Raw genomic sequence first — 15,742 nt, 5'->3', positions numbered from 1 at the left:
CTGCATCCGTCGGAACAACCAGTAATCAGAAGGAGCAATGTCCGGCGAATACGGCAGGTGCAGTAAAATATCCCACTTGAGCGTTTCCAAATAATTTTTACGACTTTGGCGATATGAGGCCGAGCGTTATCATGCTCGGCTATCATAAGGCATTCAATTGCCTTGCTTGTGAATCATTCCCATGGATTTCAATCGTACGGAAACTGCTTGTTGCATAACTCCCAATGATTCTGCAAGCTCCTCTTGCGTTTGACTCGTATCTTCATCGAGTAATGCCTCCAATTTTTTGTCTTCGCATTTTTTTGGCTATCCAAAACGAGGCTTGTCTTCAACGCTGAAATCACCCTTCTTGAAACGTCGAAACCATTCCCTACATGATTTATCAGTTGGAGCATTGTCACCATAAACTTCTACAAGCATTCGATGCGCTTCAGCTGCACTTTTTTCCAATTAAAACGGAAAACTAAAACCTCCCGCAAGTGCTGCTTAGTTAACACAAAATTTGACATATTCAACACAGTAAAAAACAGGGGTTTTGTATGAAACTCAAAACGATATAAACTGAATATTATTGACAGATGTCTAACCTCTCTGAAACAACCGAAATTAGCTGTCACACTATGAAACATTCATAACAGCCAGAGCCATCTTTTGAAAACGGACCGGAATAATTTGTACTCTCAATATAAAAAAACTGTGTTCTCAATAAATTATTCAATTGAAGCAAAAGAAATGATTTAAAAAAATGAAAACGCGCAAAAAATAGCTGAAGTCACAAGATCCTGGATACAAATCGATCTCTAATAATATAAATCAAAAACTAAAATGACGTCTTTATGAAATTAAAAATCAAAGTATTGCCAGATATTTCTAAGGACTTTTTGCTACGAAGGATACCAACTACTCACTCTGAGAAGCGGCAAAAAGCATAGGAAATCAATTATCGATGTTCCTCCAATCAGAAAACCTGATGGCTTATGGGCCAGAAGCAACCAAGAAAAGGCTGGTCTCTATGCCGATCATTTAAAAAACGTATTTTGTCCTTATGTAACATCCCCTACAAATTTACTTCGACCTGACGATGAGAACGAGGAGTGTGGAGAAGATATTTCTATAAAAATTATCTCTCCTAAGGAGATACATAAAAAGATAAACTATTTAAATCCAAGAAAGCCCCTGGCTTCGACCTTATCTTGGTTCGTATGTTAAAAGAACTGCCATATAAAAGAATATTGAAAAGGATCCATTTGTTCATTGCATCTATGTGTTTAAAATATTTCCCTAAACAATGGAAAATATTAGGTCATTAAGTATAAAATGTCCAATTTCGGACTGAAAGTTTGGTTTATTATATCTCAAGCAAGAAGCAGTATAATTAATCAAAGTATGCGCCTAAACTATCGATACAGTTTTGCCATCTTAACGGTAACTTGTTAATGCCGGCAGCGAAAAAGCCTGTGGAGCGAGTGGTGATAAAATCGCGAAAGGTGTTTTCTACAGCTTGTTGGGAATTAAATATTTTTCCTTGCAAAAAATGGTCCAATGCCTGGAAAAAATGATAGTCAGTTAGTGCAAGGTCTGGGGAATATGGTGAGTGACAGAGAATTCACAAGTTCTCCTGTAGTTTGAGCAACGTTGTTCGTGCGACATGTAGTCCAGCATTGTCCTGCATAAGAATTGGCCTCTCCTTATTCTCCAATCTCAGTTACTAAATCCCAAGCTTCCTCATCATTTCGTCTAATTGGTTAATGATTACAGTAGGCATAATAATGGTTACAGTAGATATCCGCCGTAATAAATTGACCAAATCTCATGAAGCTGTAGTAGAAAACACTAGCGCTGAACCACCAAACAGACATTCGACAAGAAGTCTGACATGAGGGTCTAGAGCTAAAACTGAGAAGAATGCTCTCCAAATCATATAGGTCGAAGCTTCAGAGTGCGCAAAGAAGATGCTTACTCCAGCTTCCGAAAAATTTCAGCAGATGTCCCTCAGGGTAGTGTTTTAGGACCTATCTATTGTATACCACTGATATTCCTAAAAATTCTGAAGTGCAAGTGGCTACTTTTGCCGACGACACAGCGATATTGATTACTGGCGCAAATACAACTATAACGACTTCCAAACTCCAACGTGCTATAAACCAGATAGTAGATAGGACTGTAAAATGGCGCATAAAATTAAATGAAAATAAGTCTTCCAAACTCCAACGTGCTATAAACCAGATAGAAGATTAGACTGTAAAATGGCGCATAAAATTAAATGGAAATAAGTCTCAATATATTAATTTTACCCTAAAAAAGGAACCTTCTATATCAATTACCATAAACTAGCAAGTAATTCCGTTCTCTAATACTACGAAGTACCTCGATATGACACTCGATGCCAGGCTTCGTTGGAAGAAACATATAAAAATTAAAAGGAAACAACTTAATAAAGTCCGCTCCAAAATAAAATGGATAATTGGTAGAAACTCTAATCTATCAGTTCATAATGAACTCCTTTATACAAGCAAATTCTCAAGCCTATTTAGATTTATAGCGTTCAATTACGGGGATGCAATTTAAAAACGAATCTTAAAATTATCCAAACTTTCCAAAACAAAGTGCTTAGAGACATTATCAATGCACCATGGTATTGTCGCGACAGAGATATTCACCGCGATCTACGTATAAGTACTATAGCTGAAAGAACTATGGCTGCAAAGAGGCACAAGCAAAGACTTGCCAACCATGTTAATCAGTTAGCATCATGTCTCTTCAATACCGGAAGCAAACTTTGAAAAGCACTAAACTGACCTAATGAGTCAACAAGAAAACGAGAAATGAGTGTAGTATTATCTTTCGAGTGAAACAGCGGATCTTTAAATTCGTAATAACAATTATTGAATTGTCATATGAATATAATGTTTAAATTCTCTTTACGAAGGTTATATTATATAATATTGTAAAACGGTCTTTTTTGACTGAATCAATTCCTAGGTATCAAAAAAAAGTCATTATTGGACCAACTTTATGCGATCAAGGAAAAACGTCCTCAGATAGCAAAAAAGTGATCTTTCATTAGGACGAAACATCAACTCAAACGTCTGCAATTCCAATAGCAAGATTGCATGAATTACGTTTTAAATTAGACGATCATCTATCATATTTTCCAGATTAAGGTCCCTGTGAAATATTTTATTTTCAGATTTGAAAACATGGTAAAGTATAAAGAGATTTCGCTCGAATACTAAAATAATTCATGCTGTAAACGGCTTATTTAAGGAAGAAAATTAATTATATTTTATGGAAAGAATAAAAAAATTTGAGCATTGATGACCAAGTTTCAAGCATTAAACTTGAGGAAGATTATGCTAAAAAATTTAAATTATTTTTCTCCCAAAAAAATTGTATTTTCATATTGTTCTAAGGACTAATTAAACGACCAGTTTATTAAATATTAAATTCAGTTTTCGCCGTTTTTGCCTGAAAAACGCATTTATTTCAATAAGAAAATGCATTAATACATTAATTAAAATATTTTCCATCATTTTTTATTACTTTCTCCCATCTTTCTAGCAAAAGTTGGATTTCCACGACGATAAAACGAGTTGTCTTCTGAAGTAAGCCATTCATCCACCCATTTTCGGACTTCTTCGTATTGGAGAAATGTATTAGGTCTAGTAAAAAGTAATCCATTATTTTTCCAATAGAGGGCTTTACTAATCTGTATCTCGCGTTGTATAAGTCCGATCGGATTACGCCAGATGGCGTTAGAAAGATAAGATTTCGTACTAAAAAAACCTTTCAGACAATTTTGTGATTACTTGACTCAGTATTGTTTGAGCGCGCGTCAAAGATGGACACCAGCAAAGAGAAAATACGCCATATTTTACAGTTTTTCTTCGATAAAGGAGAAAACGCAAGACAGGCGGCTAAAAATGTGAATAGTGTTTATGGTCCTGATACTGTAAGAGCCAATCACGCGCAATTTTGGTTTCGTCGATTCAGTTCCGGTAATTTTAATGTCAAAGATGCGCCACGCTCCGGGAGGCCAATTGTCGAAAATGTTGATAAAATAATGGAAATCGTCGAGTCCGACCGTCATGTAAACACCGTTTCGATTGCCAAGTAGCTAAACATTGTACAAAAAACCGTTTGGAACCATTTAAATGAGGCTGGATTCAAAAAGAAGCTCGATGTGTGGGTGCCACACGAGTTAACGCAAAAAAACCTCATGGATCGAATTTCCATCTGCAAATCGCTGCTGAATCGCAACAAAATCGATCCATTTCTGAAGCGGATGGTTACTGGTGATGAAAAGTGGGTCAATTACGACAACGTCAAGCGAAAACGATCGTGGTCGAATCGCGATGAGCCGGTGCAAACGGTGGCCAAGCTAGGGTTGACGGTCAGGAAGATTTTGCTGTGTATTTGGTGGGATTAGCAGGGAATTATCTACTATGAGCTGCTCCCTACGGCCAAACTCTTAGCAGAGATATTTTTTAAATGATTTAAAATGTATAGTGATAATTCGGACCTGTACTGTCAACAATTGGACCGTCTGAAGGAAGCAATCGCCCAGAAGCGGCCAGCTTTGGCCAATAGTAGAGGAATTGTGTTCCATCAGGATAACACCAGGCCACACTCATCGATAGTGACTCGCCAGAAGCTCCGGGAGCTTGGTTGGGAGGTTCTTTTGCATCCACCTTATAGTCCGGACCTGGCACCAAGTGATTACCACTTGTTCCTGTCTATGGCAAATTTTTTTGCTGGTGAAAAATTCGCCTCAAGAGAAGCTTGTGAAAATCGACTTTCCCAGTTTTTTGCTAATAGGGACGAGGGTTTCTATGAGAGAGGCATAATGAAATTACCTTCGAAATGGCAACAAGTTATCGAACAAAACGATGCATATTTGACCTAAATCGGATCATTGTAACTATGTTAAATAAAGCCTCCAATTTGATACAAAAATAATGGATTACTTTTTATGAGACCTTATATATTGGCGTGTGTGTTGCGTCGATCATAAAAAGTAATTCGATGGAGCCAAGTCTGGATAATAGATTGAATGCGGGAGAATTTCCTGATGGCCTTTTTCGCATCAATGTATAGCAATCCAAATACAGAGCAATGCTTTATGACCGTGAAAATTCCGTTCTGACGTTGATGTGGATTGGTCGAGGTCCATCCATGATATTTTCCGCTTGGGATTATCAAAAAAATCTACTTTTCATCTGCAATTACAATACGTCACAAAAAAATTCTTTTTTCAGCCTAGTAAACAAACAAATCGCGATAGACAAACGATTCAAGACAGCATTTTCGGATAACACATATAACAGCCATTTTCTTTCTTTTGGATGTTTCCCATGGCGCGTAAATGTTTAAAAACAATCATAGGTGTAACACATAGGTTTAACACTTTTGACAATTCTTCGAATATTTGAGTTGAATTTTCATTTAATAATGCTAGTAATTCCACAACCTCAAATATTTTCGGCTGGAAGGTTCTTTCTCTTCTACACTTAAGTCATCACTTTTGAATCTTTGAAACCACTCTTTATATTTTCTTTCTGATGGAGCTTGTTCACCATTTCAGAAATCAATCGAATACTTTAGCTGCAATTTTGTTCAAATTAATGTAGTAAAAAAGTACATGTCGAAAAAATCATTTATCACTATACATTTTAAATCATTTAAAAAATATCTCTGCTTTTACAAAAATTAACCTTTGCGCGCAAAATTTTATTGACAAATGTCTAACCTTCAAAAGACAGCTTCAACTGTGAAAACTTAACACTTTGGCAATAGAGCCATCTATTGTGAGTGGCAAGAACCAAATTTATCACCTAATATTAACGGAAGTTTTAGAATCATAATTTCATTATTTAAAGTTATTATATATCGACGTATATATTGCATTATAAATATTATGTTAGAAATGAATCTGTGTATGTATGTGTATGTGTATGTGTATGAATGGTATTTTAATCATAAATATAATAGTTTAAATAATTATAATACATATATATTTATTTATAATAATATCTGTATGAGATGAATAAATAATACATATAAATACTGTGACATTGCTACTGCTTCTCCGCGCATCATAAATCGCAGAACTTTAGCCGCGGATAGGAACACCAAAAAGCGTCGTCTACCGATCTCTCAAGAGAGGGCCGACTTAACATGTTCCGAATTAATTTTAAAACTTTATTTTTGTATTTAGCGCCTCATCGGGCCTACGGTGGGCGAAAGCCATATGTGGACCGCGCTGAAGGAAAGCGGGACAGGATTCGGCCAGGCCACGGCGCCCGGAAGGAAGCAGCGAATCCGGCGCACGCTCGTGAATGCGAAGCAGCGCGCTCGCTAATTGATTACGCGGGAACATCGCCAAGCGTGTCATCTGCTGCCCGTGGAGTGCGCGTGCCGGGGAGCGCCACGCGCGTGCAAGCCGGTGACTGCGAAGGAAAGACAAGAAAACCTCCAAGGACAAGAAAAGATACTCCAAGGGACATCGCCGAGGACCCAGGAGGCAAAACGTCCTTGAGAGAAAATGCCCCGAGAAAGATGGACAATGGTGTAACGTAAAATAATGTGCGTTACTCGCCTGATTGCATTTCGCGAGCGTCGCGACGTGCGAAGTCTTGTCGCACGCTAATTGGTCCGCGCTCCCACATGTGTTACGTAAGAGGGGGAGATCGCGGTCGATGCAGGATCAAACGATGATCCTTCGGGTGCTTTTTGCATCTTGACCGTCGCCACGACCACCACGGCGGACGATTCCCAGTGTCCCGAACTGCTGCTTCCGATACTGAATACATACGTTCAATTCGTTATCATTCAGTAAAATACGCATTACTTTCTATATTGACGGCGACTTTTGTGTTTGCGACGTCAATCAGTTCGAGTATGTGTAAGTATACGTGTACAGGAAGTGGTATCGCTTGTACTATTTCATAAGCCGGGTAAATTATCAATGGTATTTTTAAAATAATAAATATATTTCCATTTTTATGGTACGCGCTAATTGATATATACGAGGGTGGATCAAATATAAACGAGCCTTTTTAAATTGCGCGCCCGTTGGCGGCGTGAGGAGTCTGCAACGTTTTGGACAGTAGAGGGGGGTCATGTGGAAGGCAATAACAACGTTGGCGCGCCAAGTACTTCTTATTCTCAGCAGCAATCACGATGAGCGAGAAAGAGGTACACCCCGCTGTACAGGGCCGTACTACTGCCGTACAGAGTGTTGCGAGAGGCGACGTAAGGGAAGGACAGAGCTACTCGGTGAGGTTGCCCTTTTCCAAATTGAAGTCACGAATTTACGTCAGAGCCGAATCGCGTTGTTCGATGTCGATCGTCTCGATCTGTCAATCTGTGGCGTTTGATGTGTCAAGCGGTCCGAATCCGACGGACAACGGAATTTCGTGGCTGCGCTATCGTAGGCTTAGGAAAGATTGCGAACCTGCGTACACGCCAGCCCCTGAGAGATCGAACGGCGAGACAAATTAGCCACTTGCGTTCTCCTTGTATTGTCATTTTCGCACCGCGTTACGCTAGATGTAAGAATCCCATTGCAGAGCTGTAGATTCTCATGTATCCGATAACATTCAATCATCGTGTAGTGTGGATATAACATTTATTTAGCGTTTATCTCGCGTCTCTTTAGTGTTTCTTTCGCGGTCGTGTTGTATTTCTGTTGCGCCTATTTAGCATTTCTTTTGCGTTCGCGTTACGACTCTTTTGCGTTGGTATCGCATCGTACGATGCTCAATGCAAGAATCCCATGACGGAGCAGTAGATAGCGGGTCTCCAACGGTAGGATTTGGCAACATTGCCTACGAATCACGTCTTTTGGCGTCCACCTCGCGCTTTAGTCGCAAGCAAGTAGCGTCGTTTTTCGCATTTACCTAGCGCTCTGGTCGCAAGTAATCGGCATACCTTTCGCGGAAAATTTTGGCTTTCCTCTCGCACGTATTTAGCGCACTGGGATAAACGGCGTTAGGGATTTTGGATTCGTATTCATGATTCAGGGAGTTGCAGACGACGAAATATTCTTTCGTTCGGCTCAAATTGTTTACTTGCCGGCTCAGAACTTGTGACTATCGCGTTTAATCACATATTTTGTGTATTTCGCGTTCTCATATAGTGTTGCGTTTTCATACTCGAATATGTTGGTATTAGCGTTCTAACGTCTTATCGTTCGATGTCGTATGCGTTATTGTTGTAGTAAATTTCGAGTCGGCAAAGATTTGAGTTCAAAAGTTAGCGTTTCGATACTTGCGTTCGACGGTACGCAAATCGTTCGAACTTGTCAGGGTCGCGCGAGTATAAGATATTATGTTATCGCGCCCGTGTAGAGTTTGCGTTCTCGACATTAGCGGTTGTGAATTCAGTTGTGAATTCAGTTAAGTTATTCGTGTAAACCCGATCGCTCGGACGATTCTAGCTAGAAGCTATCATATCAAGTCACATATGATTTTTCTTTGGTTTTCTTTTGTTTTATTGTTAACGAAATTTCCATATCAAATAAATGTTATTTTCGTTTCGTTTCGTTTTGACTCCGCCCCTCTCCGTTCGGAATGTTGAGCTTGTCGTACTCATTGCGAAACAATACAGGGGAAAATTCCCGCGAGTACTTGGATTTTCAGTGACGCTTACAGCGTCTGGCGCCCAACTTTCGTTTTTCGATTCGGTTTGTCTTTTGCGTAGCTCGTGGAGAGTTGACCTTGTTTTGCGGTGATTTGTTGCGCGAATTTCCTTAATAGGGGAATTCACCATTTTTGCGCCCCGTCCCCGTCCGCCCGACCCTCGAAGTTGTCGAGCCGCGAGCTGAACATGCGGACCTTTTTCGCAGACGTTATCGCGCTCGTGGACGCGATGGTGTGGAGCGTAGCCCACGGGGAGTGCTTTGCCCCGCTGTGATATGTTGTCGATCGCCCCGACTTGGCGCGCAATGCATCGCGTAAAAGGGAAAAGAAGAACGGTAGTACCCGGTGCCACGCGAACGCGTCGTCAGGCGTCGCAATACATATAAAACAAAAATAAAAATTGTTTTATCTTTGGTTGAACAAAATATAAGAAATGTACTGAATAATACATTAAATTATATATATACGAGGATGGACTAAATATAAACGAACCTTTTGCAAAAAAACCATATATTTTTCAAAATCAATTCTAATTTACATTTTTCTTATTTCTCTACATAGTCCCCCATCTTATCTATATACTTCCTCCAACGGTCTGGTGATTTTTTAATCCCTGTATCATGAAAAGTTCGCGGACGTGTGTCAAACCAATTGCACACGACCTGCTGCACCTCCTCGTTCGTTGTGAAGCGCTGTCCACCAAGGGCTTCCTTGAGTGGCCCAAACATATGGAAGTCGCATGGTGACAGGTCTGGGCTGTAGGGTGGATGTTCTAGGACAGCCCAGTGCATATCGGCCAATTTTTGTTGAGTTACTGTTGCGGTGTGGGGTCTGGCGTTGTCATGGAGAATCAAAACACTTCTGATCAGAATGCCGTGCCTGTTTGACCGATAGGCAACACGAACCTAGCTAAGAAGATCACAATAATAGGCAGCATTAATGATTCGACGTTCTTGAAGAAAATCAACCAGCAGAACGCCTTTACAGTCCCAGAACACTGTGGTCAAAACCTTCCCTGACAACCGCGTCTTCGCTTTCACCGGTGCACTCTCGCCAGTCTTCCGTCGCTCCATACTGGCCCTCTTCGATTCAGGGATGTAATAATGGACCTAAGTCTCATTGCAGGTGACGATTTTTTTCCAAAAAAGCGTCACTTTCCTTCTCGTACCTCGTTAGAAGCTTCAGAGAAATTTCAAACCGCACGATTTTCTGCTCTGCATTCAGCAACTTTGGAGCCAACGAGCCGACACTTTTCGAAATCCCAAATTATTGCGAATGATTGATTGCGCACTTCCACAGCTGATCTGATGTTCCTGAGAGATTTTAAGAACAGTTAAGTGCCAATCGCCTTCGATGAGTTGTCGAACAGCCTTGGTGTTCCGCGCTATAAAGTTGGTGCGGGGACGGCGCAAGTGGGCAATGTTCTCAACACGCTCCCGTCCTTTCTTAAATTCGTTACACCACTGCTTCACCCGAGCCCATAAAAGGGTTCTTTCCCCGAACTATGGGAGTAAACGGCGCCGAATTTCAGCAGCATTTACATTTTCGTTGATGAGAAACTTAATAATAACACGTTATACAACTGCGGGGTGTGCCTCTTTCTCGCTCATCGTGATTGCTGCTGAGACTAGTATAAGCCGACGACACGCGTAACGTGCCGCGGCATGCGACCACAGCCATTTGGCTAAACGTTACCAGCATCCACCTACGATCTAGGTCACCGTTACGGCTCGTAGATCCTTGCCCATCGAAACCGTTGGTGACGCCCACCGGCCCCAAGACACACAATGAGCACCAGCTGCCAGCCTCGACGACGCCAGTGGTACGGTCTGAGTGGCCAATCTCCACCGTAACCTTATCTACCACTGGGGCCGAGGTGAGCCCAGTCCCGTCCAAGCGAACTGACTTACCTCCTACCACAAACGCCAGAGCATCTTCCGGTAGGGGAAGATTGGCTTGCGCTCCGACCCCGAGGTTTACCAATCTTTTTCCGTTAGACGTTTGATTCATCCGAGCCTATGTGCTTGCGCACTAGCCGGACTTCACTCCCGCGTGGGTTACTCCCACAATACGAGGGTGGGGTGAAAAGTTTCTGGCCTGAAATAGAGATAGCGCCATCAGGTCTAATTTTTGACTTGTATTCTATAATACAATATTTTAATAGATTGTATATAAATTTTCAGGTAGATTGCTCTGTTTGTGTACATTTGAGAGCCGATTGAATAAGACGCCTCGATTGCTTACGTGAAAATGGAAAAATCAGAGAAGCGTGCGGTCATCAAATACTATTTAAAAGGCCTAACATCATTACAAATTAAAGAAGAGCTGGATTCCACACTGAAAAACTCTTCTCCATCATATTCAACGGTTAAACAGTGGGTTTCTGAATTTAAGAAAGGTCGCACGAGTACTTCTGACGACCCACGTTTAGGACGCCCCGTTGAGGTCACAACTCCCGAAATAATTGAAAAAATTCATAAAATAGTGATGGAGGACCGCAGATTAAAAGTAAGTGAGATAGCTGAGGCTATTAGGATGTCAACTGAACGTGTGCGCAATATTTTACATGAACATTTGAGCATAAGGAAGCTCTGTGCTAGGTAGGTACCGCGTTTGCTAACGTTCGATCAAAAATTCATCCGGAAAACTGTTTCAATCAAAAATTTGGCGCTGCACAAGCGAAACCCCAGCGAATTTTTGCGTCGATTTATAACTGTGGATGAAACTTGGATTCACCACTACACTCCTGAAACTAAACAACAGTCGAAACAATGGATTGGACCAGGTGAACCAACCCCAAAGAAAGCAAAAACAATTTTATCGGCGAATAAGGCGATTGTTTTTTGGGATGCGAAAGGAATTATTTTTATTGATTATCTGAAGAAGGGTAAAACCATCACTGGTCAATACTACGTAGAGTTATTGCAGCGTTTGAAGAACGAAATGAAAAATAAACGACCTCACTTGGCAAAGAAAAAAATCTTGTTTCACCATGACAATGCACCTGCCCATTCATCGGTCGATGCGATGGCTAAAATCAAGGAATTGAAGTTCGAATTGTTCCCCCAACCAGCATATTCACCAGATTTACTCCCCAGCGACTATCATTTGTTTCCCAACCTTAAAAAATGGCTCGGAGGTAAAAAATTTGAGACCAACGAAGGAAGTCATCGATGCTGTAAATGAGTATTTTGAGGGACTTGACATATCGGACTATAAAAATGGTATCACTGCATTTAGAGCACCGTTATAAAAAATGTATAAATCTTGATGGAGATTTTGTTAAAAAATAAAACGAAAAAAAAAAACCAAAAAAGTTGTTTTTCTTTATCAGGCCGGAAACTTTTCACCCCACCCTCGTAGGTTAACTGCTCGTCCTAGCCGGATAATCGAGTTAAGGGTATTGCCCACTAACCGTTCCGGTTTTCCAACGGGGTAAGTGCAAATGCGCCATTGGTGCAGCGCAGGATGCCTTTCGGATTGCTTCGAAATGACAGAGCTTTTCTCTCGTCTCTGTATGATGTCACGTGTAATTGTGGGCTGCCAAAGCGTTCTCATAATACGTGACTGTCGTTGGCGGGTGAACATCCTTTGGACGTTTAATCATCGGAGGCCGGGAGTGGCTCGGCCTCCTCATGCCCACCATGTCGGTGACACGGTAATGTTCGACGGGCATTTTAATCATTGAGAGGCTATGCTCCTCTCATATTCGTTCAAGGTTCTGTTGTCATTCCTTTACGCAAGGAGAGTCGGAAACCTAATAACAGCACTCCCGCATGCTTCCAGGCTTTGAAACAGAAATTCATTCAAGAGTAGGTGTTCACTAATCATCAGAGACCGTAGTCTCCTCATGCCAACGACATAGACAAAGTACTAATGATATGGAGGGCCGTAGCCCTCTCATATTTAGAGCATTCTGTCATCGTTCAATGTCCCCGAAGGGACTCAGAACCTCAAAAGCCGCTGCATTGCGTAGAAACACGAGCGGCATCTGACTGGGTACCTCGGGGTCGTCAATCCCATGCCGTAGGCGAGCCCGCAGAGCGGGCGCATACGCTACGGCCCCCTGAAGGGTTTGCTGCTGAGAATAAGAAGCACCTGGCGCGCCAACGTTATTATTGCCTTCCATATAACCCCTCTCCACTGTCCAAAACGTTGCAGACTCCTCACGCCGCCGACGGACGCGCAATTTAAAAAGGCTCGTTTATATTTGATCTACCCTCGTATATATCAATTAGCGCGTACCATAAAAATGGAAATATATTTATTATTTTAAAAATACCATTGATAATTTACCCGGCTTATGAAATAGTACAAGCGATACCACTTCCTGTACACGTATACTTACACATACTCGAACTGATCGACGTCGCAAACACAAAAGTCGCCGTCAATACAGAGAGTAATGCATATTTTACTGAATGATAACGAATTGAACGTATGTCAGTTAGGGAACCGATACACTTGCTCTCATAACACTCCGGTATGCTGTATATACTAATGGCTTACCATGCGAAATCCAAATGTATTCCTCACAGAAAACACCTCAAACGTATAACATTAATTAAATAAAAATAAACCAAACTGTAATTATTTCTATGATAAGAAAACGTCTGGTTGTATTCAGCACACTAATGCTCATACATTGTAAAAACAACACGGAATATCGAGAGAAAATCTTAAAATCAAGAATAATTCAACTTCAACAGCAACATAGGCTGACAATAAGAGATATTATGATACAAATTCAGGAAACGTTTGAAACCAATGAAATACAAATAAATGTACCGAAGAATAATCCAACGTTTTTACAAGAGACCAAAAGTCAGGACAGAAATAAAACGAAACAAACCTTAAAACTAAAAAAGGTTATACAGAACACCACTAAATTAACAAACCTAGGAAATTGGTTGACCAAAATACATCAAGATCTAGAAAGTTAAAATTTATTCAAGAAACATAAGTATTTAATTTATTCAACCGCGCCGAATGGAATAACTATTATAATTATAATCATCGTTATAATTCTAATACTGAGAAGATTACACAATACTTCCGAAAATAATCCAATAATCCTTCATTGAACGAAATAGCGAATTAGTATAACATGTAGAAATACTTCGCTGTTAATTTTGAAAAACCCGCCAAATCAAAGCCAATGGATAAATATAATACACACAAATAGTTATAAGATAAACGATAATAACAAAAATAATGTCAACAGGAAAATTATTGTAAGCGAAAATGTGATTCCTCCGTTTTCTTTCTCCAACGGAGGAAGGATGTTGTGTGCACAACCATGAGACTTGTCAATTACCGTAAACAAATAAAGGTTATGATCGCAGATCGAATTAATAACGTTTGCAAGTAGTCACAATTACGAGACATAACCTAGCAAAGATGCAACTCTGCACTTTTCCGAGTACAATACCGAAATTAAGATGGTCCGCGTCCGCACCCAAGCTAACCTGACGCATCAAAACTACTCTCTCTGATTGGGATACTGGATAAAAATAAAAGGACTCGAGACCGAAATCAGAAAGGGATTCTAGATTATCAGTTCTCGCATACCGACACGCTGTCGGTCATACACGGAATCCTATATCGGGCAGGCAAAAAATAAAGACAAGTTCATTTTTTGGAAAAAAGAAATAATTTATTCTCGCCACCGCCTTCCGTTCTACCGCGCTGCAACGGACACCCCACACTACTCGCGGCGTCTCGACTCACGCAATAAAAGGATGATTTCACCTCTTAAAAACGTTTTTAACCGCAACTAATATTTCTTAAATTCATCTACTTATGTCTAAATATACAAAGTTTCATTAAGATTAAAATTTAAAATTTCGCAAGATTCCCTTGTCAGGCAAAATAATTAATTTCTCACTAATTATTGCAAATTTTGCAAAATAGAACAGGATTTTCTGCTCAGTTTCATCCCTTCTACTTGCACATCGCGGAAACCAAGATTAGTTTTAAACACTCTGTACATATACAGGGTGTCCCAGACCACCCGACTCACCCGATTTTTTCGTAAACGCGACATTTTAAAGAAAAATATTTCAGACAAAAGTTTTGTGACTTCGAGGGGCACATAAGATGGTGTCATTGGTTTGACCTTGGATAGTCGTTTGAAGATCACGTGAAGGTCACCTTTAATTTCTTAAACGGAAACCCCCATTTTTCAATGCATATTCTTGTAGCTTACCTCGAGAGCTTTCCAAAACGCTATAATGAAACGTTTTTTTAATCAGTACTTTTCGAGTTATGAGGATTGAAAGTTACGGTACCGCCGGCATTAGCATTACCCAAGGTGGAGGTTGCACGGTCGGATTTACACCTCTTTGTATGTTTGTGTGTTTGTGTGTGTGAATGTGTGTGTGTGTGTGTGTGTGTGTGTGTGTGTGGCTGATGTTATTAAGCCTGGTGTTCGAAATGCCCAACGTTTGCTTCAATGCAAGCAAGTACTCTTTTCTCGAAATTATTTGTTGCATGAAGAATTTCATCAACATGTAGAGAACGAATAGCGAGACGTATTCTACGAATCATATCATCTCTTGTCGTAGGGCGTTCGCATTTGAGGGGATGCAATTGAGCGGATGCAAGAATCTCCGGCATCCTTTCATCTCTAACTTGGCGTCGAATTTGTCTACCTTTATTGTGATCCGGTTGAAGAATACCTTTATTGGTAATTCGGTTAGCTAAGCGAGAAAAAACTTTGTACGAATGAGGAGCGCGATCTGGGTATCGTTCTCGCCACAATCTTGCAGCTGCTCTAAATTGACCATCACATTCACCTAAAATAAGCATCATATCACAAGCTTCCGCGTTTGAATACGACATGGCTGGTAAATGAGAATTTTGTTACACCTTACGTGACAGTATCAGACATGTCATACATCACGACTGGGTAATGCTAATGCCGGCGGTACCGTAACTTTCAATCCTCATAACTCGAAAAGTACTGATTAAAAAAACGTTTCATTATAGCGTTTTGGAAAGCTCTCGAGGTAAGCTATAAGAATATGCATTAAAAAATGGGGGTTTCCATTTAAGAAATTAAAAGTGACCATCACGTGATCTTCAAACGACTATCCAAG

The 15,742-nt window shown here is 40.5% G+C and overlaps 1 protein-coding gene across 1 annotated transcript in view; it reads right to left on the bottom strand.

Annotated features, from left to right (window-relative positions):
* The window catches only part of LOC106752130 (UDP-glucuronosyltransferase 2B20-like), a 62,721-nt gene that overhangs the window by 29,500 nt on the left and 17,479 nt on the right, over positions 1–15,742 (bottom strand). The gene's annotated exons all lie outside the window — the stretch shown is intronic.

This window comes from Dinoponera quadriceps, unplaced genomic scaffold, assembly GCF_001313825.1.
Source record: "Dinoponera quadriceps isolate SergipeBrazil2010 unplaced genomic scaffold, ASM131382v1 scaffold53, whole genome shotgun sequence".
NCBI classification, from domain to species: domain Eukaryota; kingdom Metazoa; phylum Arthropoda; class Insecta; order Hymenoptera; family Formicidae; genus Dinoponera; species Dinoponera quadriceps.
This window is presented reverse-complemented; position numbering and strand designations above follow the sequence as displayed.